The sequence below is a fragment of the Salmo salar genome, chromosome ssa03 (genome assembly GCF_905237065.1).
Source record: "Salmo salar chromosome ssa03, Ssal_v3.1, whole genome shotgun sequence".
Taxonomy (NCBI): domain Eukaryota; kingdom Metazoa; phylum Chordata; class Actinopteri; order Salmoniformes; family Salmonidae; genus Salmo; species Salmo salar.
The window spans coordinates 56635575-56658001 of NC_059444.1; the positions used below are offsets into that span (position 1 = coordinate 56635575).

Below are 22427 nucleotides of genomic sequence, written 5' to 3' on the forward strand. Positions count from 1 at the left end.
ATGAGTACGCATGTTGTTAGGGCGAAATTCACAGCGATTCTTCGAAACGGCATTACTTTGAAACGACAAGAAGAACTCTGATGGGGAAACCTCGTTTTTAAAAAGGCTTTGAAAGCGACGAATGGCACGTTGCTGTCTTTGTCAGCGAATGGTTTTTATGTTGCCGTCGTCCTCTTGGCCGTTACTGGAACATAATCCTAGAACTTTTGCCCCTGTTGCCCTTCTGCGCCTCGCTGACGGTCACATGGTGATGGTGACCTGATGGTGACTCTGACGGGCCTTAGGCGATCTGCTGACACCAGCCTGTCCTTCGCAACCTGCTCTTCCGCTGAGGGGAGAGAGAGACTCCACGGGTAGCCCACAGGTCTGCTGGGGAATAGCCCTGTAAGATCGCTGCTGAGAGGCCACGGGTCTGGGTGACCTCTCGTCTGGTCTCTGTTGAGTGGTGCAGAGTCAGCAGGCGACACAGTGGGTTTCAGCGCTAACTGGCCGGCCATTTCTGGGGTCATGACTTTATGACGTTCCAGAGGAGGGATTCTCTGAAAGAGAGCAGCGTGTCCAGTGGGGCATCGTGCTCCGTGGTTGCCTTTACAATCTCTCATCGTTTTCTTTGATGTACATTTCAGGGCTAATTTGGGGATGTTTCACAGCCTTGGAGACATGTGCTGTACTGTGGTTTGATAGGAGAGGTGCTAGTCATCACCACTCGGCGACCATCTGTAGACTTAACCTGCTGATAGAACAATTTAACTCATCAAGCCAACGAGCTAATCGATTGGTTCTCTTTCCCCGAGGGGTGACATCATTTGGGATTGTGGGCCGTCTCGGTGGTGACGGTGTGTGTGTGTGTGTGTGTGTGTGGTGAGGGTGTGTCCTGTCTTCAATCTAGGTAATATTCAGCATTTATGTTTCTTCTCCTTCATCAATCTGCTTTAGGGAGAAAGCCAGGAGGGGAGTTAGACTCCAGTGAATCGACGGCCAGTGGCGCTGAGGTACAGCTGACGCGGTCGCCATTTGCAACAGGAACGAGTGAGGGGAGGAGAGAGAGAGTGGAGAGAGTGTGTGTGTGTCTGCATGCGTTTGCGTAGTTGTGTGTGTGTTTGTAGAAACACCATCAGACTGATAACCCTTCACCCAGCCTGTGGGGAATATGCCCAGATAAGAGAGATGAGACTTGCAGGACACTCTGAAAGCAAACAAGGTCTTTCTCCTTCTTCGTTGTTGTTGCCGTAGGCATTGAAGCAACACTTACAGTTGATTTTTCCTTCTTTTTTTTTTCTCCTCTCTCTCTCTCTTTCTCAGAATTAGACAAATACAGATGTCTCCAAGTGGATCAATTCGTATAAATGTGTTGAGTTGTTCAGGTTTTTTTGTTGTTGGCAATCAAATGTAGCCTTGTCTATCTGGCCTCTAGCTTTCAAGACTGGTGACAAATAGTTTGTAGTGTGACATTTCTATTCTAAGGTGTTCAAATTTCTATTCTAAGATGTTCATTTGAGATATTCAAATACATTTTTTACCCAGGAAGCTCCAGTGATGCACTATATAAACAAAAGTATGCGAACACCCCTTCTTCAAATGACTGGATTTTGTCTATTTCAGCCACACCCGTTGCTGACAGGTGTATAAAATTGAGCGCACAGCCATGCAATCCCCATAGACAAACATTGGCAGTAGAATGGCCTGTACTGAAGAGCTCAGTGACTTTCAACGTGACTCTGTCATAGGATGCCACCTTTCCAGCAAGTCAGTTTTGTTACATTTCTGCCCTGCTAGAGCTGCCAAGATCAACTGTAAGTGCTGTTATTTTGAAGTGGAAACGTCTAGGAGCAACGGCTCAGCCGCAAAGTGGTAGGCCACCCTGAAGAATGGAGCCTCTTACAGCAGCAAAGGGGGGGACCAGCTCCGTATTAATGCCCATGATTTTGGGATGAGATGTTTGACGAGCAGGTGTCCACATACTTTAGGTTATGTTTGTGTATAAAGAATCTCTTCTCCCAAAGTCGGAGACCTTGCAAATGTCCACCGGCCCTTGCGGACTCGAGGAATGGCTGCTCTGTTAACTCAATTCGCAGACAACCAATGCTTTTTCAGTTTTAACAGACTACAATCGGTGGCCTTGTCTCGTGTCACTCGCCTCTCTTCTCCTCTTCTTTTGATGTGTCATCATGCTCCACTGTGTGGCTGTACTTCAAAGCCTCCATCGTCTCAAAGCAGCCAACGCGAGAAACACTTTGAAACACTTAGACACCAATCGGACACTTTAATCAAGCCCATTTTTACACAGGTCATGTCTTTCATGTCTGTTGTTTAGCGAAATTAGCTGTAATGTCTGAGTTGACTCTTGTTATGATGCAGCTTTTCAAGAGTAAAATGGCTAAGGCATTAGCGAGGCTATGGAAAGGCTAAACTCTCAGTAAATCTATTTGGCGTGGTTGCAAACACATTTATAGGCTTACCCATACTTACATGGGTCTATGACAAAACATTGGGTGTCAATATGTCTGTAGGCTTAGCCATTGTATGTTGTGGTGGAGGCTAACGGGGCTATATAGCTGGTCTGGCCAACACTGTGTCTTTCAAGAGGCTAACTCGACGTTCTGGCCGATTGTCCAGCTGAGGAGGAATGAAAAGAGAAGAGGGGCTGAAACCAGACTCGAGGCTATCCCTCCGTTTGTTGTCTCAGGACAGTTCACAAGATGACTATCTCTGGAAAGAGAAAGCGGCGCTCTCAGATGTCTGCAATGATATTTGGGTTTCGTCTGTGTATTTTTGTGACTTTTTAGCCGTGTAGCTCTAGGCCCGGAAGGTAGCCTAGCGGTTACGAGCGTTGGGCCAGTAACAGAAAGGTCGCTGGTTTGAATCCCGAGCCGACGAGGCAAACAAATCTTTCAATGTGCCCTTGAGCAAGGCACTTAACCCTAATCGCTCCTGTCAGTCGCTCTGGAGAAGAGCGTCTGCTAAATGACACCGATGTAAATGTGGGCCAGCAGTAGCGTAGCATACTGTTTGTTCGCTAGCGGGGGAGCAGGGACGCTGTGGAGGTAGGGTGGTGGCGATGGTGGTTAGTGAGCTGGCAGAGAAATGACGTTCTCTCTTTTCCGCCTCTGCATGATGGAGAGGGGGGAAGGGAGGGCGAGTATGTAGCTGATCAGAGAGACCCACAAGACCCGTTCCCTGTCTGTACATGTTATGTACTCGTTCGTTGAGTCACAGCTCCATGGCCTGCTCATGATGCGTTTGTCTATGTGTTTCTAAGTGTAGGAAGACTGCGTGGCTCTGTGTTGTGTGTATTCTATGCTAGTCATGTAAGAGGCTTTTTCACTTACCCGTACGTTCAACAACGGAAATGAATGCATTCAAGTATTTATATAGGATGTGATTGTGCGTGTGTGGGGGTTATGATATGTGTGTCGGTGTGTTCTTTATATTTACTGCATATTTGTCCTTACTGTGTGTGTGTGTGTGTGTGTGTGTGTGTGTGTGTGTGTGTGTGTGTGTGTGTGTGTGTGTGTGTGTGTGTGTGTGTGTGTGTGTGTGTGTGTTTATCTGGTAGAGAGGATTATTTGGGGATTTACACAGTATATGAGTGAATGGATCATGTCAATGCATGTTCCTCCTGAGACTGTAACACTGTGTGTGTGTGTGGGGGGGGGGGGTTAAAGCTGATCCTCTCCTGTACTCCAGTGTTCTCATGCTATCAGAGGCTCAGAAAACTTCTGCTGGGATACAGCTGGAGCAGCTGTGTGTGTGTGTGTGCGTCATAGAGATGGATAGAGATCTCTACTTGGAAAGAACCCGTTTTTGCATGGACATTACCATTGAGGGCGTCCACCAATTTCAAGTCGTCATCTGGGTGTGACTTCCTGTGGGTTATTTAAGGTTCGCATGATTCCATCCGGGTCATCAGGAGGGATCAGCCAATGAACATTTCATAACTGCAGGCAGCAGTAAATCGCTAACCTTGACTTTATACCTGTTCAAACAGCACCCTCCAGGTGGCAGTGTGCACCCCTCTCAGTTTGTTTACTAACTCATGGAAGTAGTAGACAAAGACATTTGCCTTCAAAATGGAGATGGCCCCAATGGTGCTGCCCGTATTCTCACAGACGCCATAATGGGACAGATACAAAGATGAGTGGTCTATCTATGTCTATGGTACACACAAACACACTGAGAGTGTAGCTAGTCGTCCATGAGTGTACTTTAGTTGTCTGAGAGAAGAGGGGGTTCGATATCTCAGCCTGACTGTGGCATTTGTTAGCTAGTGTCTGGGGTTGGCGCTCCAGCCTAACTCTTTCATAGAATTTATTTGACAGAGAAAACAATCCTATGCCATTACTACAGCCTAGGGAGCAGGGGGGAAAACCACACACAGTGTGGACTCAGTTACGGTCAAGAAACAAAATCATGATATTCATACTGTAGGCCTACACACGCAGTCACAAACAGTAACACACCGGTTATGATGAAGGGCCTGCGGCTAGCAAGCATATTAGAGGATAGCATCCTTTAAACCCGGACACAGAAACACACACACACACACACACACACACACACACCCCGTCTCCCTGCCCCGTCCCATTCCTCTCACACGCCTCTCAGATGCAATAGACATTAGTACGAAAAGGAGATTCAAGACACTCTCTCTCACTCTCTCTCTCCCCTACTCCCTTATTTCTGTCTTTTTTTAGTTCTCTGCCACCCTCCTATCTGCCTCATATAGTACACTGAACTAAAGTATAAACGCAAAGTGTAAAGTCTTGGTTTCATGAGCTGAAATAAAAGATCCCAGAAATGTTCCATACACACAAAAAGCTTATTTCTCACATATATGTTCACATCCCTGTTAGTGAGCATTTCTCCTTTGCCAAGATAATCCATCCACCCGACAGGTGTGGCATATCAAGAAGCTGATTTAACAGCACGATCATTACACAGGTGCACCTTGTGCTGGGGACAATAAAAGGCCACTCTAAAATGTGCAGTTCTGTCACACGACACAACGCCGCCGATGTCTCAAGTTTTGAGGGAGCGTGCAATTGGTTAATTTCTCTACCATAACCCACCTCCAACCTCATTTTTGAGAATTTTCCAGTACGTTCAACAGGCCTCACAACCGCAGACCCCGTGTAACTACTCCAGCCCAGGACCTCCACATCCGGCTTCTTCACCTGCGGGATCATCTGATACCAGCCAGCACCAACTGTCAGAAACTGTCTCAGGGAAGCTCATCAGCGACGCAGTTTGGCGTCGTAACCGACTTCAGTGTGCAAATGCTCACCTTCTATGGCCACTGGCACGCTGGAGAAGCGTGCTCTTCACAGATGAATCCTGGTTTCAACTGTTCCGTGCAGATGGCAGACAGCGTACATTGTGTCGTGTGGGCAGTTTGCTGATGTCAGTGTTGTGAACTGAGTTTTTTTTAAGGTTTCTGTGACCAACCGATGCATGTCTGTAGTCCCAGTCATGTCAAATCCAAAGATTGTGACATAATGAATTTATTTCAATTGACTGATTTCCTTATATGAGCTGTTAACATGTTGTATTTATATATGTGTTCAGTGTAGTTATGATATCATACAGCTATTGTCACGATCGTGATGATGGACGGACCGAGGCGCAGCGTGTGTTGAGTTCCACATCTTTATTTGCAGTGAAAACTTAAACAATAAACATACAACGACCGTGAACTACGTGGCGCTGAACGCACTCACACAAAACAATATCCCACAAACGCAGGTGGGAAAAAGGGCTACCTAAATATGATCCCCAATCAGAGGCAACAATTACCAGCTGCCTCTAATTGGGAACCATACAAACCACCAACATAGAAATACAAACGCTAGAAACCCCCCTAGTCACGCTCTGACCTATACACCATAGAGAACCCAGAGGGCGCTCTATGGTCAGGGTGTGACAGCTATACAGATGAGGGAAGGAGTGAGGGAGTGAGGGAGAAAGACTCTTGTGGAGTCTGTGCCAATAAGAGAAGTGCACGGTTGGCTCGGACTCTCTGCTGAGAGGGAGGATCCCTGCCCAAGCGGAAGTGACCATGTGAGATTACGGCAAGGGTTAGGACACTGAGACGAAGGAGCCCAGAAGCAGTTGAGCAATGCATACTAAAGCTAATATCTTCTCTGTCTTTCTTATTATAGATGCCTACGTCACTTTCACGGCAGACATTGCTTTTGGAGGCCAATAGCAGCCTGACACGGTTGTTTCTCCAGGGTTAGGACTTCGCCACGGGGCGAGGTAAGCCTCTTACAAGGTGCTTGGCTGTACGCCAGCAATATGCCCTAATCTATGCCAAATAGCAGTACGCTGTCAGAGTCAGGTGCGGCATTGGGAATGGGTGTGTACGCACATGCTTCTAGAACATGTTTCTGTCTCTCTGTTTGAGGAAGGAGTGCATGAGTGAGCTCCTATGTAGGTCTTGTGTGTGTGTGTGTGTGTGTGTGTGTGTGTGTGTGTGTGTGTGTGTGTTTATTCTCAAATAACCTCTGTGGATGTCGTGTCGCCACGCCAAAATATGTTTAGTTCCCTGGGAACAGCAGGATTGTAAACTGGAATGACAAGACACTCCAGAGATTCACTCCAAAGTCCTCTCCTCTGCTGGAGAGAAGCACTGTCCTGTCTCTCTCTGGAGTGAATTACATTATCACAGTCCGATAACATCTACTGCACCGGGCCACAGGAGAGGCTCTCAAAGGAGAGTGGAGAAGAGGAAGAGGGGGAACGATAGGAAAGCAAGAAAAATATGGAGTTGGTAAAGTGAGAGAAAGGGAACGACTGTGGGAGAAGGATGAAGAGGGACTCCCTTTATCCCTTGGTGGTCGGGCTGTGTAGTCGTCTATCTTGCCAGGCATGGAGAGAGGGGAGGATTTCCAGTCTGTTCTAATTTCCATTCTCCCAGGAACACACACACACACTCACACTCCCAATCACGGACTCACACAGACAAATCCAGAATCAAACGGACACGTGGACACAAGAACACACCAAAATACACTCTCACACTGAACTCACAAGGACATGTATTTTTCCAAACCCATTCAACCTACAGTGTAGTTTACCCACAGGCAACCAGACATATTCATTCACATGTATCGGTCTTTCACTGGCAGACCTTGCACCATCAGGAACAACTCAACTGACTAGAGCTGCAATGCTTCTATAGCTACATCCAGCACTCAGTACAACAGCTAGCTCAGCCATTCTCTCTGTGTCTCTCTCTCTGTGTCTCTCTCTCTGTGTCTCTCTCTCTGTGTCTCTCTCTCTCTCTCTCTGTGTCTCTCTCTCTCTCTCTCTCTGTGTCTCTCTCTCTCTCTCTCTGTGTCTCTCTCTCTCTCTCTCTCTGTGTCTCTCTCTCTCTGTGTCTCTCTCTCTCTGTGTCTCTCTCTCTGTGTCTCTCTCTCTCTGTGTCTCTCTCTCTCTGTGTCTCTCTCTCTCTGTGTGTCTCTCTCTCTCTGTGTCTCTCTCTCTCTGTGTCTGTCTCTCTCTGTCTCTCTCTCTGTGTCTCCTCTCTCTCTCTCTCTGTGTCTGCTCTCTCTCTCTGTGTGTCTGTCTCTCTCTCTCTCTGTGTCTGTCTCTCTCTCTCTCTCTGTGTGTCTCTCTCTCTCTCTCTGTGTCTGTCTCTCTCTCTCTCTCTCTGTGTCTCTCTCTCTCTGTGTCTGTCTCTCTCTCTCTCTCTCTCTGTGTCTGTCTCTCTCTCTCTCTCTCTCTGTGTCTGTCTCTCTCTCTCTCTCTCTCTCCTGTGTCTGTCTCTCTCTCTCAATTACATTAAATTCAAGGGGCTTTATTGGCATGGGAAACATATGTTAACATTGCCAAAGCAATGCAAACGTTTTCGATCTTCCGCTATCCGTCTCCCCCTCTCATCTCCCTCACACAGACTTACACTCAGTGGACAAAACATTAGGAACACCGTCCTGATATTGAGTTCTCTTACAAGGTGTCAAAAGCGTTCCACAGGGATGCTGGCCTATGTTGACTTCAATGCTTCCCGCAGTTGTCAAGTTGGCTGGATGTCCTGTGTGTACTCAAGCGTGTGTTGTGTTTGTGAGTGTGTGAGTGAGTGAGTGAGTGAGTGAGTGAGTGAGTGAGTGAGTGAGTGAGTGAGTGAGTGAGTGAGTGAGTGAGTGAGTGAGTGAGCGATATTTGGCCAGTCTAGGGAGGAACCCCCTATCGTGTATAAAGGTGAGATCAGCTCTCTCCCTCATCTCACTGCCTGTGCAACAGGAAATACTGTCTCTTTCCTATGTTTATCACTACACACACACTGGCAAACGCTGGTGTTATCATCTAGGCTTCCTCCCCAGCCCCACTGGGACTCGCGCCGAGATTTTGATGTTGCTCAGCTCAAAAAAGAGCTCTCTCTCACACTGACGACAACACACCGCTGTTAAACCTGGGCCCTATTCCCACTACGAGAGAAGGAGAGTCTGAGGAGCAGAGTGACGAGAGAGATCTACCTTTTCATTTCATACTACGTCCTCGCCTTACCTTTTTCGTTACGGCCGGCAACGCCACGTTCTTGGCCCGCAGCTCCAATTTGACTAGCTGTTAAACAATCCGAGTGGCTTTTCTCCCGAAACATGTTACGCTCTTGAATAGCGCAACAACTCACGTGCAGGTGCAGACAAAGGGTTTCTTATCTTGTCCGCGAACACATTCGGTTAGCTGACGCTACACAGCCGACTCCGTCCAGCTAACTAACATCGCGCGTCATGATCAAGTAACAGTTAGCGTATCAGTAATGAACGTTTAGCCCTCCCATTCGAATAGGAAAGTGCAGTTGCGTTATCGTACGGCGACATTCATGTCATCATGCAGGCTTCTCTCTCTCTCTCTCTCTCTCTCTCTCTCATTTATTTTCATTTATTTTCTCATTTATTTTATGAGGCTGGGTCTAGTCAGGTTATGGATGGGGGTGTAGATGAGGCTGGGTCTAGTCAGGTTATGGATGGTGGTGTAGATGAGGCTGGGCCTAGTCAGGTTATGGATGGTGGTGTAGATGAGGCTGGGTCTAGTCAGGTTATAGATGGTGGTGTAGATGAGGCTGGGTCTAGTCAGGTTATGGATGGTGGTGTAGATGAGGCTGGGTGTAGTCAGGTTATAGATGGTGGTGTAGATGAGGCTGGGTCTAGTCAGGTTATAGATGGTGGTGTAGATGAGGCTGGGACTAGTCAGGCTAGAGATGGCGGTGTAGATGAGGCTGGGTCTAGTCAGGTTATGGATGGGGGTGTAGATGAGGCTGGGTCTAGTCAGGTTATGGATGGTGGTGTAGATGAGGCTGGGTCTAGTCCGGTTATAGATGGGGGTGTAGATGAGGCTGGGCCTAGTCAGGTTATGGATGATGGTGTAGATGAGGCTGGGTCTAGTCAGGTTATGGATGGTGGTGTAGATGAGGCTGGGCCTAGTCAGGCTATGGATGGTGGTGTAGCGGAGGCTGGGTCTAGTCAGGCAAGAGATGGTGGTGTAGTGGAGGCTGGGTCTAGTCAGGCAAGAGATGGTGGTGTAGCGGAGGCTGGGTCTAGTCAGGCTAGAGATGGTGGTGTAGCGGAGGCTGGGTCTAGTCAGGCTAGAGATGGTGGTGTAGCGGAGGCTGGGTCTAGTCAGGCAAGAGATGGTGGGGTAGCGGAGGCTGGGTCTAGTCAGGCTATAGATGGTGGGGTAGCGGAGGCTGGGCCTAGTCAGGCTATAGATGGTGGGGTAGCTGAGGCTGGGTCTAGTCAGGCTAGAGATGGTGGGGTAGCTGAGGCTGGGTCTAGTCAGGCTAGAGATGGTGGTGTAGCGGAGGCTGGGTCTAGTCAGGCTAGAGATGGTGGTGTAGCGGAGGCTGGGTCTAGTCAGGCAAGAGATGGTGGGGTAGCGGAGGCTGGGTCTAGTCAGGCTAGAGATGGTGGGGTAGCGGAGGCTGGGTCTAGTCAGGCTAGAGATGGTGGGGTAGCGGAGGCTGGGTCTAGTCAGGCTAGAGATGGTGGGGTAGCTGAGGCTGGGTCTAGTCAGGCTAGAGATGGTGGGGTAGCTGAGGCTGGGTCTAGTCAGGCTAGAGATGGTGGGGTAGCGGAGGCTGGGTCTAGTCAGGCTAGAGATGGTGGGGTAGCGGAGGCTGGGTCTAGTCAGGCTAGAGATGGTGGTGTAGCGGAGGCTGGGTCTAGTCAGGCTAGAGATGGTGGTGTAGCGGAGGCTGGGTCTAGTCAGGCTAGAGATGGTGGTGTAGCGGAGGCTGGGTCTAGTCAGGCAAGAGATGGTGGGGTAGCGGAGGCTGGGTCTAGTCAGGCTAGAGATGGTGGGGTAGCGGAGGCTGGGTCTAGTCAGGCTAGAGATGGTGGGGTAGCTGAGGCTGGGTCTAGTCAGGCTAGAGATGGTGGGGTAGCTGAGGCTGGGTCTAGTCAGGCTAGAGATGGTGGGGTAGCTGAGGCTGGGTCTAGTCAGGCTAGAGATGGTGGTGTAGCGGAGGCTGGGTCTAGTCAGGCAAGAGATGGTGGGGTAGCGGAGGCTGGGTCTAGTCAGGCTAGAGATGGTGGGGTAGCGGAGGCTGGGTCTAGTCAGGCTAGAGATGGTGGGGTAGCTGAGGCTGGGTCTAGTCAGGCTAGAGATGGTGGGGTAGCTGAGGCTGGGTCTAGTCAGGCTAGAGATGGTGGGGTAGCTGAGGCTGGGTCTAGTCAGGCTAGAGATGGTGGGGTAGCGGAGGCTGGGTCTAGTCAGGCTAGAGATGGTGGGGTAGCGGAGGCTGGGTCTAGTCAGGCTAGAGATGGTGGTGTAGCGGAGGCTGGGTCTAGTCAGGCTAGAGATGGTGGTGTAGCGGAGGCTGGGTCTAGTCAGGCTAGAGATGGTGGGGTAGCTGAGGCTGGGTCTAGTCAGGCTAGAGATGGTGGGGTAGCTGAGGCTGGGTCTAGTCAGGCTAGAGATGGTGGGGTAGCGGAGGCTGGGTCTAGTCAGGCTAGAGATGGTGGGGTAGCGGAGGCTGGGTCTAGTCAGGCTAGAGATGGTGGGGTAGCGGAGGCTGGGTCTAGTCAGGCAAGAGATGGTGGGGTAGCGGAGGCTGGGTCTAGTCAGGCTATGCAAGGTGGTCAAGTGGAAAAGGAAAAAGGGTGTGGTCAAAGGCACCATGGAAACTTTGCCTGTTGCTGTGGGGGATGCCCTGACCAGAGAGGAAGGGCAGGTGGTCAGGGTGGGCGATAGAGATGAGGAGGAGGAAAGTGAGTCTGAGGAAGAGGAGTTATTTTTTTCAGACTCCTCTTCAATGGGCCCGGAGCTGACAGCCAGTCAAGCAGAGGGGTCTAAGTACACGGTGAGAGAACTGACAAGGTTCCTGAATGAGACCAAGGGGGGAAAAAGTTCATCTTGAGGCTTTTGTTTCTGATCAGAGAAAGTTTGTAAGATCAGTACAACATGCTGTGAAAAATGAGGGACATGGTGTCTTCTCACCCAGGAAACGGTTTAGGTTGAGGAAGTGGGTCACAACAGTGCGTAAGGGTTTACCTTCAGACACTGTTTAGATGTATAGTTTCTTTCTGGCGCTGTGGCTTTTTGAGCTTTGCTATTGGTCTCTTTCTTTGCTGGCTTTTCTCCCACTTCTTATGGAGACTCTTCGTGTAGGCTCGCTCAATATAAATGGCGCCAGAGATGCGGGAAAGAGGAGTGTGTTGGGTGAATGTGTAAAACCCCCCCAAAATACAGGTGTTGTTTCTGCAGGAGACCCATAGTGATGTGGTGAATGAAGTCGATTGGGGGCTCTGGTGGAAAGGGGCAAGTGTGTTGAGCCATGGGACAAGTTTAATTGAAGGGGTGGCAGTCCTTTTTGTAACGTGCTTTCATGTGTTTTCTGTGTGCACCAGGTTAATGCCCCTAATGTCTCTGTTGGAATGTCTGTGTGAGAGGTTGGGGGTGGGTTTTACTGTTGGGGTGTTTATAATGGGATACAGGTATTCGATTAAGGAGAAGGCCAAATGTGTTTTGTTGAATTTTCTGTTTGCTCAGGCGAAGTTAGCTACTTGGCTAAAAAGGAGGAACAGGGTCAAAGGTGGGGGGATAACAGACCCTTTACTATTGTTTAATGGGATGGTCGCTGCGCGCCTTAGGGTGGAGTTTGAGTTCTATAAAATGATAAAAATTGTGGAGATGTTTGAGGAGATATGGTGTGTTGGGGGGCTGTCTGTATAGCTGGGGAAGATGTTTGAGGAGATATGGTGTGTTGGGGGGCTGTCTGTATAGCTGGGGAAGATGTTTGAGGAGATATGGTGTGTTGGGGGGCTGTCTGTATAGCTGGGGAAGATGTTTGAGGAGATATGGTGTGTTGGGGGGCTGTCAGTATAGCTGGGGAAGATGTTTCAGGAGATATGGTGTGTTGGGGGGGCTGTCTGTATAGCTGGGGAAGATGTTTGAGGAGATATGGTGTGTTGGGGGGCTGTCTGTATAGCTGGGGAAGATGTTTGAGGAGATATGGTGTGTTGGGGGGCTGTCTGTATAGCTGGGGAAGATGTTTGAGGAGATATGGTGTGTTGGGGGGCTGTCTGTATAGCTGGGGAAGATGTTTGAGTAGATATGGTGTGTTGGGGGGCTGTCTGTATAGCTGGGGAAGATGTTTCAGGAGATATGATGTGTTGGGGGGCTGTCTGTATAGCTGGGGAAGATGTTTGAGGAGATATGGTGTGTTGGGGGGCTGTCTGTATAGCTGGGGAAGATGTTTGAGGAGATATGGTGTGTTGGGGGGCTGTCTGTATAGCTGGGGAAGATGTTTGAGGAGATATGGTGTGTTGGGGGGCTGTCTGTATAGCTGGGGAAGATGTTTGAGGAGATATGGTGTGTTGGGGGGCTGTCTGTATAGCTGGGGAAGATGTTTGAGGAGATATGGTGTGTTGGGGGGTTGTCTGTATAGCTGGGGAAGGTGTTTTGGATATACGGTTGTAGAAGTGGTGAGGTTTTGGTTATTGTGATGTGTTGTTTTATATCATGGGGTAGAGGGCAAGGTGAGTATGGTACATGTATGCAGTACTGCAGTACAGGATATATTTTGGTGTTTTATTTTAATGGGGGGGGTGAGGTTTTAATGAAATAAATGTTTCATTAAAGAAGGACAAAAAGTAAAGTTTCTCTTTCTATATCTCTAACTCTTCCCTCCACATTTTTCTCTCTCTCTCTCTTTCTATATCTTTATATCTAACCCTAACTCTTCCCTCAACACTTTTATCTCTCTCTCTCTCTCTCTCTCTCTCTCTCTCTCTCTCTCTCTCTCTCTCTCTCTCTCTCTCTCTCTTTCTATATCTCTATCTAACCCTAACTCTTCCCTCAACTCTTTTATCTCTCTCTCTCTCTCTCTCTCTCTCTCTCCACCTGTCTTTCTATGAAGTGGACGGATCAGATCTTTCCCAGAGAAACTCCTTGTTCTAACTATTATATATGGAGTGCATTTTAATGGTACAGGATGCTAATGGCACTCCTCAAGGACAGGAGATTATGGTTTCTTCTAACTGGTATGTGCATATCGCCTGCTCTTACTGTTCTTAATGGAAAATAATATATGCCATTTAGCAGGAGTTGTTAGCCAAAGCGACTAACAGTCATGTGTGCATACATTTTATGCACAGGTGGTCCCGGGAATTGAACCCACTATCCTGGCTTCGCAAGTGCCATGCTCTACCAACCGAGCTACAGAGGACCCGTTCTACTCACATTTCATTTTCATTGCTCTTTACTGTTATAGTGCATCAGAAATGTGCAAATGGTTACAACAGCACATTGCTCATGTATGCAGTGTTTCTGGTGTGACGTGGTCGTTGTTTCTGAATACCACTCATCGACTGTCTCTGCTGTGGAAATCTGCATCGCACATTGTTACCGTGGATCAGTTTGGAACACTGGCGACATATAGATTACATTTACATAGCGCGGTGGGTTCATTTGAAGGTTTTCCCTTTGCGTTAGAATTCAAGCGCGCTCACGTGTGGATGGATGTGCCTGTACGCATGGTAATGCAATGCCCAGAACAATGACACTGGGCACAGTGTAATACCACACTTTGTTTGTTTACACAAGCGCACCCACATGCATTTGGTGCAGACATACACACGCACACACACACACACTGCTTGAGCGCATAGCTGTGGACATTACATTACTGTAGGATGTGGAAGGGGGTCTGTTTTAATAAGACGGCTCTAATGACAGTGTAAACCCTCCAAGGCAGAGTCGCTCCACTTCTCCCTCAGTCAGAACACACACACACACACACACACACACACACAGAGAAGCACACACACAGCCGGCACTGTTTTGGCTCTCCATGCCACACTTCCAGCTTCTGTTTTGGGTTTTCTCTGTACGCTTAGCTTAATCAGACCATGACACACACACACACACACACACACACACACACACACACACACACACACACACACACACACACACACTACACACAGGTCGTACACACAGCAGTTCTCTCTCTGCAGGGCTTATCACACCACCCTTACCCTGTGTTTACAGTGTGTTGGAGGTATTTACTTTGTAAGCCAAGACAGTTTAACCTTGAGTTAGAATGTCACAGTGTATTGTAGTTCACTCACTGCCCCACGTGGCTTAGCTGGGTTGAGTTCAGATAGGCCTTTTTTTGTGTCTGGTTCAGTCACACACACACACACACATTTTGTAGTGAGCTCCAGTATATTTGTCTGGTCCTTCTATACACACGGTCACCATCAAGTCATATATGATGTATGTGAAATAGAGAGATATTTCCCGGCCTGTTTTCAAAAAGAGGAAGGTCCTCTCTTTTCCAGCCGTCCCTCGAGGTGACAACCACGGGTGGGATGGTTTAGGATGAGGTTTTCTTCACCCTCCCCTTTCCCTCATCCCCCCCCCCCCACCCCCTAATCTCTTATGTCTATCCAAGACTGATTGTTGTGTGGGAATCCCGGGGTTGTCGCGGAAACCGCGGCCACATGATGCGGCGGTGGCTGACGAATGATCCAATAACCCTTCTCCCACCTCCCCCCGCCTCACCCCCTTCTCCCACCTCCCCCCGCCTCCACTCCTAAAAAGCGCCGCGGGCACTGCACTGATTAAAGTTCATCCTTTCTATCTATCATCAACTCCCACCCTCCCCTCTTCCCTTTCTCTCCTTGTCCTCCCTTTCTCCATCTCGCTTCCCCTCTCCTCTCCACGCCTCTCATCCCTCCCTCTCTTCACATAATGGATACCTTTTCCCAAATGCAATATCGAGAGCTGGGGGTGGAGGGGATGGATGGAGGGAAAGGGGGATGGATGGAGGGAAAGGGGGATGGATGGAGGGAAAGGGGGAAGGATGGAGGGAAAGCGGGATTTGCCTTTTGCAATCACCCTCCTTCAATGTCAGACAGAGAAGAGATTCCCCACTTTCAGGAGAGGCAGAAGGGTCTTCTCTTTCTCTCTCTCTCTCTCTCTCTCTCTCTCTCTCTCTCTCTCTCTCTCTCTCTCTGTGTGTGTGTGTGTGACACTGGTGTCATAGCAATATCAACTCAATTAGACATGGAATTACCAATCGGTGGCATTTCAATACCTGAATTGAAATGGAACGCAGCCCAACGCTGAAACTGAATTTAGCTCAATTCTGAAGTGGAATGGAGCCGCAACTCCTATTATTTCCCTGGGCGAATGAGGTCTCGGTGGCTCTGCTAGCTTGGCTCAGTTTGGGTTGGCTTGGTGTGATTTGACAGCGTCCTAAAGATAGGGGGGGGAGAGGAGCAGAGTAGACAGACCCTGTAACAGGATTATCTGTGTGAGAGCCGGGTGACACTCCAAAAGAGATGTCTGCCCACTATGGTCTGGTTTCTTTCTGGTTCTGCTCAGGCACTAACTAGATTTCAGGAGAAAGATGTGAGGACAACACAGGTTATCACGATACAGCGTCAGACACACACAGGCTGCGTTTAGACAGGCGGCCCAAATCCGATCTTTTTCTTCACCACCGGATCTTTTGACCAATCGGATCAGCTCTGATCAAGAACTGATGTGGAAAGTATCTGATGTGATTGATCTGTGCAGTCACGTACACACAGTTTACTCACACAAACTCGGGCTCACAGACACATTTGTGGGGCAAATGTAGGATGGAAGACACACACACACACACACACACACACACACACACACACACACAGTGTGTCTCTGTTCAGAACCGATAATTATATCTGAAGCCTAGTTATCTCTCTCCGCCACCCTCTCTGCCCCCCCCCCCCGGCAACTCCGCCCCCTTCACAAACAAATTGTGTAACACGCTTTGAAGTGAAGGATGGCTTTTGTCTCCCTCCCCCATTCCCTTGTTATATAATGTGCCCAAATGCTTCATTTGAATGTGCTGCTCCTTGCTGCTTCTCTCTGTCTCTCTCGCTCCTCTCTCTCTCCCTCTTCTCTCGTTCTCTCTCTCTCTCTCTCCTCGCTTCTCTCTCTTTCTTCCCATCTCTTCTCTCTCTCTTCTTTCTCTCTCCTTTCTCTTCTTTCTCTCTTCTCTGTCTCTCCTCTCTCTCTCTCTCTCTCTGCCTAATTAGGTCAGAGATTGTTCTGTCTGCACAGCTCCCTGTTCCGTTGTTTTATTTGCCTGTTCTCTGTCTCCCTTTCTTCTTCTTTTTTGGACATTTTAATGTTTTGCTTTTAACCCTTAGTCGGCCATTTTGCTGCTCAAAGACCGCCACATGCAATACTGTCTTATAATACGAATCAAAGCTGTGAAACTTTTATTTTCCCTTCAGGCGATATTCACACATTTTTAGACTGAGGTCTTCAATGGGCGTACACTGCCATAGTGAGTAACCCTGCAAGACATTTTCCCTCCATTTCCTATGCAATATCTACGGCACATTCACAACACGAGCTTCGTCCATGTCTCTTGTTCACAGTTGTGATTCCAGTTGAAGATTCCTTGAGCAGGTCGTCTCGGCCGGTACATGTATTTTAGGGGTTGTCAGGCATACCGTCCACTGTTAATAATCCTTGTTATCGCCTTGGCACATTCACGGTAAGCAGAAGAGGAGATACCCTGGGGTGTCAGTCACATGAAATGAAGGAATGTAAGCCTTTTATTTTTTTAATACGTCACATGTATCCGTCCCGGAAATGTCTCGAGAGCTGTATGATTAAAGGCATACGAACATGTGCGTATTTCCTGCGTAATACATGCATGATATTGTGCTCCGACAGCAATATATATTTTTTAATTGCTCCTAACTGAGTTATTATTAATCATGTCGCAGTACGTTTCACTGTTGCTATTCATTCCCTGTCATTCACACCGATTGGATGTCGCCACGTGTGTGTGTGTGGTGCATATGTCCTCAGTCCGATCATCTACACTGAGTGTACAAAACATTAGGAACACCTTCCTAATATAGAGTCGCACTCCCCTTTGCCCTCAGAACAGACTCAATGCATTGGGCGTGGACTCTACAAGGTGTCAGACGTTCCACAGGGGTGCCGGCCCGTGTTGACTCCAATCCGTCCCACAGTTGTGTCAAGTTGGCTGGTAGTGGATCTCTGCGCTGAATTGCTGGCTCCATCTCATCCCACAGATGCTCAATTGGATTGAGATCTGGTGACTGGGCAGGCCACTGCAGTAAGCTGAATTCACTGTCATGTTCGTGGAACCATTCCTAGACAATCCTAGCCTTGTGGCATGGGGCTTTAATCCTGCTGAAAAGATCTATTCGCAAATGGATTCACTGCTGCCATGAAGGGATGCACCTGATTTGGCAATGATGTTCAGATATCCTGTGGCATTCAAACGTTGCTCCACTTTTATCATGAGGCCCAATGTGTGCCATGAAAACGCATCACACCGTCACACCACCACCGCCAGCCTTCAATGTTGACGCGCGGCATTTGTCCATACCCTAGTCCTCCCATCAGCGTGAAGGAACCGGGATTCATCAGACCAGGCAATGTTTTTCCAATTCTCCAGCGTCCCGGTCTTTCCGTTCCGTAGCCAACTGCAACCTCAGTTTCTTGTTTTTAGCCGAAAGAAGTGAAACTCTGTGAGGTTGTCGTCTGTCATACCCCCATTCGGTTCAAGGTACGAGGAGTTGTGCGTTCTTTTATGGGTCATTGGGCACCAATGTTGTACTGGACTGTCAGGTGACCAACTGTCGCCCGTGTGCTGCTCTGCACAATTTGTCAGCCTCCTTTGCCCTCTTTTCATCAGTGACCCGTTTTCGACCACTAGCCTGCCATTGGCTGGATGTCCTTTGGGTGGTGGACCATTGTTGATACACACGGGAAACTGTTGAACGTGAAAAACCCAGCAGCGTTGCAGTTCTTGACACACAACCGGTGCGCCTTGCACCTACTACCACACCCAGTTCAACGACACTTCAATATTTTGTCTCGGCCATTCACCCTCTGAATGGCACACGTACACAATCCATGTCTCAATTGTCTCAAAGCTTAACGATCCTAGCTTGCACCTGGATTCACCTGGCCAGTCTCTCATGGGAAAAGAGCAGGTGTTCCTCATGTTTTGTACACTGTGTACATGCAAAGCCTACAATACTGACTAACCGTGCATTTTAAAACGCTTCCCCTGTCGTGTCAACTGACCGTTTACAGCCATCACTGCACTTGCCTACTATTGTGTAAATGATGTGGAGGTGTCAAGTTAAATCACTGATCTCACTGTCAGGTAATCTGCTCCATATAGAGATGAGTGGAGAGTGGAGCAGGGACAGAGACAATGCCTTATGGACGGTGTTCTATTCTATGTTATTGGATCTGTGTAGCCAGTGACACGTTAACAGACTGTGGCTCTATTGTGAGCGTGTGTGAGTAGTGTCCCCGCGATTTAGAAAGGGAGATACACACACACACACACACACACACACACACACACACTTATGCACGAGCGCATAATAATAATTAATTACATTTCTATAGAGCTTTTCATAGAATCTCAAAGGGCTTCAAGAGGAAAATAACAAACAAGCAATATGGCATGACGGGTCAACCAATAGAGGCCAAGCCTTTGAAAGCTGCGTCCTCTGCAGATAGAGAGGGTCAGTTCATGGCTTGAGCGAAGGGAGCTGGACAGAGGATGCTAGATGATGGTGATGGAGTCTGCTGATGATCTTGTAGAGGGCAAGTCTGGGAACCAGCCTGAGTCTTATAGCCACTCCTCTTCCAGTCTGTTTATCACCACTTGGCTGCCAGAAAGCTCACCACACAAAGTTTAGAATAGTAGCCAGTCGTCCTCAATACGAGCCCTCTGCCTCAGCACTGTTGTATTCCGCTGTCTCTCGTTTATTCTCAAGCTCCTGGCGACTCCTCAAGTGATGTTCTCAAAAGATCTGGAATTGGCAGCCAGGTGAAACATGGTACTGTCTCCAGATGCATTTTTTCAAACAAAAGCAAAACGTGTTAACCTGTCAATCAATCTGCACATCCATGGCTCAGAAACACCAGATATATGAAATGATAACTCAATGTTATCAACAACTAAGGAGCTGACACACTCTCTCACACACACTCTCTCACACACACACTCTCACACACACTCACACACACACTCCACACACACACTCACACACTCAGTTGCATACACATTCACATTACATGCATTGCCATTGACTCACTTTTGTGCTCCCTCATCCTCAAATGATCTGAGTACACTCGTCCACTTAATCCACTCTTTCTTTCTCGCTCTCTCTCACACACACGCTAGGGAACACACTGTTCTTGTTCCTGAGCGATGGTACGGTACAGTAGGGATCAGAGGGGTGTGGTGGGACCTTTCATCTCCATCCCTTTCTGAGAGAGGGAGAGAGACTTTTTTTGACTTTGTCGTTCTTTACTGAAACTTTCTCATTTCATTTTTTTTAAACTTATCCCCCCCTTAAAAATAAAACACCAAAAAGATATGTACTGCATACATGTACCATACTCACCTTTCCATCTACCACATGACATAAAACAACATAACAATACCCACTTCTACAACCGTATATCCAAAACATCTTCCCCAGCTATACAGACAGCCCCCCAACACACCATATCTCCTCAAACATCTTCCCCAGCTATACAGACAGCCCCCCCAACACACCATATCTCCTCAAACATCTTCCCCAGCTATACAGACAGCCCCCCCAACACACCATATCTCCTCAAACATCTTCCCCAGCTATACAGACAGCCCCCCCAACACACCATATCTACTCAAACATCTCCACACTTTTTATCTATTTATAGAACTCAAATTCAACCCTAAGGCGCGCAGCGACCATCCCATTAAACAATAGTAAAGGGTCTGTTATCCCCCCACCTTTGACCCTGTTCGTCCTTTTTAGCCAAGTAGCTAACTTCGCCTGAGCAAACAGAAAATTCAACAAAACACATTTGGCCTTCTCCTTAATCGAATACCTGTATCCCATTATGAACACCCCAACAGTAAAACCCACCCCCAACCTCTCACACAGACATTCCAACAGAGACATTAAGGGCATTAACCTGCGCGCACACAGAAAACACATGAATCACAGTTTCTTTCATAACACAGAAAGGACACCCCTGCCCGACTCCCGGTTCAACCCGTACCAACCAGCTGTTAGTGTCCAGGGCTCCATGTAGAACCCTCCACTGGAGGTCCTCTGACCTCTTTGGTACTGGGGGTTTGTAGAGCCCCCTCCATCTAAAACCCACCATACTCTCCGCCCCACATACCCCCTGCCACTGATGTGCCTTCACTCCTGTTAGGCTCCTAATGTTCCTCACCTTAACGCATAGGTTGTAGAGGGCTTTACCTCCCACCCCTTCAAACTCCCCCAGGCTCGGAGTGTTAAAATCTAACAAGTCCTCCAGACCCCCTTGCCAGTCTCCAGTCTCTGCCGTCACCTGCAGTGGCGGAACCATTGGTGGCCCCTCCCCCCTTGGCCGCTCAAACATCCCCCTTACCGGCTCAAACAGTGCCTCCTGGACCTCCTCCTGGAATCTCTCCAGCAGCCTAAGAGACGTTATTCCTGTTTGTTGTGCCAAGGTTTTCCACCACTCCTCTCCCAGCAGTCTCAGGTCACCCAGCCTTTGTAAACCCGCTGCCATCAGTTTCCTCTGCAGGGTGGCCGACTGAACCGATCTCAAAGGGATGGCTGGGTTGTGGAAGATAGGCTCCTCCCACAGCCCAGGCTCCACACCCCCTTCTCGTGTGGGTCTTAGTAGCTGCCAGGCCCTCAGCACTGCAGAGTAGAAATCTGAGAGACCTGCTGTACTCAGCCTCTCCAGCTTCATGAGGAGCAGCTGCCGCTCCAACCCTAATCCGCCAGCTCTCCTCAGCAGCGCGCATGCTGGTTCCCTCCAGCCAACATCAGTATGGTACAGCAGTCTCTGCACCACCTTTAGCCGGAAAGCAACCATCCTGTTCTCCAGTTCCACCAGGCCCTGTCCTCCTTCGTGGACGGTCATGTACAACACTGTCGCCCTCAGCCAGTGATGGCCCGACCAGAAAATGTCCACCAGCTTGCGTTGCAGGTCTGCGAGCAGACCGGCGGGGGGGTTGAGGACAGCCAGTTTATGCCACAGGGAAGATGCCACCAGGTTGTTGATTATCAGCACCCTGCCCTCTATATGACACTTGGGACAGGAGCCACCTCCGCCTGGCCAGTCTTGCCACCACTGCCTGTGACAGCCCCTCCCAGTTCTTCCTGGCCCACTTCTCCGAGCCCAGGTACACCCCCAACACTTTAAGCCCTTCACAACCCCACTGCAAACCCCCTGGAAGCAGAGGAGGGGCCCTATGCCCCACATAACAGAGCTTTTCTCTTGCCCCAGTTCACCTTAGCTGAAGAAGCTCCCTCGTACACCTTCAGACTAGTCTCTAGTGCCTGCATATCTTGACCATCCCTGACCATCACAGAAATGTCATCTGCGTATGCTGACATTGCTATTCCTGTCACCACATCCATGCCTGTCCAGCACACTCCCTGCAGTCTCCTGCGTAGCAGTCCCAAAAAAGGCTCAATGGCTAATGTGTATAACTGCCCAGATGGAGGGCATCCTTGTCTAATGCCACGTGTCACCCAGACTGGCCTACTGAACCCACCTTGACCATACATGACGCCCCAGCATACAACAGCTTCACACAGGTCAAAAAACTCTTCCCAAACACAGACATCACATTAAACAGATACTCATGGTCCACTCTATCAAAAGCCTTCTCTTGATCTAAAGAGACCAGTCCAAAGTTCACATTAGAACCTATCGATAAGTCCAACATGTCCCTGACATAAGAACAAGTTGTCCGTGATTGAGCGTCTCGGTACACAATCTGTTTGGTCCTTATGTACTATGGAGTCCAAATGGGACTTCAGTCTGTTAGAGAGGACCTTGGCAAAATATCTTGTAGTCCGCACAGAGTAATGCCTCCAGTTCTTAAGTTCACACAAGTCCCCTTTTTTGGGCAGGAGAGTCAGAGC

The 22427-nt window shown here is 48.7% G+C and overlaps 1 protein-coding gene across 5 annotated transcripts in view; it reads left to right on the plus strand.

Moving 5' to 3' along the window:
- LOC106600859 (retinoic acid receptor alpha) overlaps nucleotides 1-22427 on the plus strand; it is a 172092-nt gene that overhangs the window by 34110 nt on the left and 115555 nt on the right. For 3 of the 5 annotated variants that reach the window (XM_045714991.1, XM_045714990.1, XM_014192580.2), the window contains one exon: nucleotides 6159-6255. The exons of the other annotated variants lie outside the window; for them this stretch is intronic. The gene's annotated coding sequence lies outside the window, so the exon portion shown is untranslated. The remainder of the gene's footprint in view (nucleotides 1-6158; nucleotides 6256-22427) is intronic. 5 annotated transcript variants of the gene reach the window in all.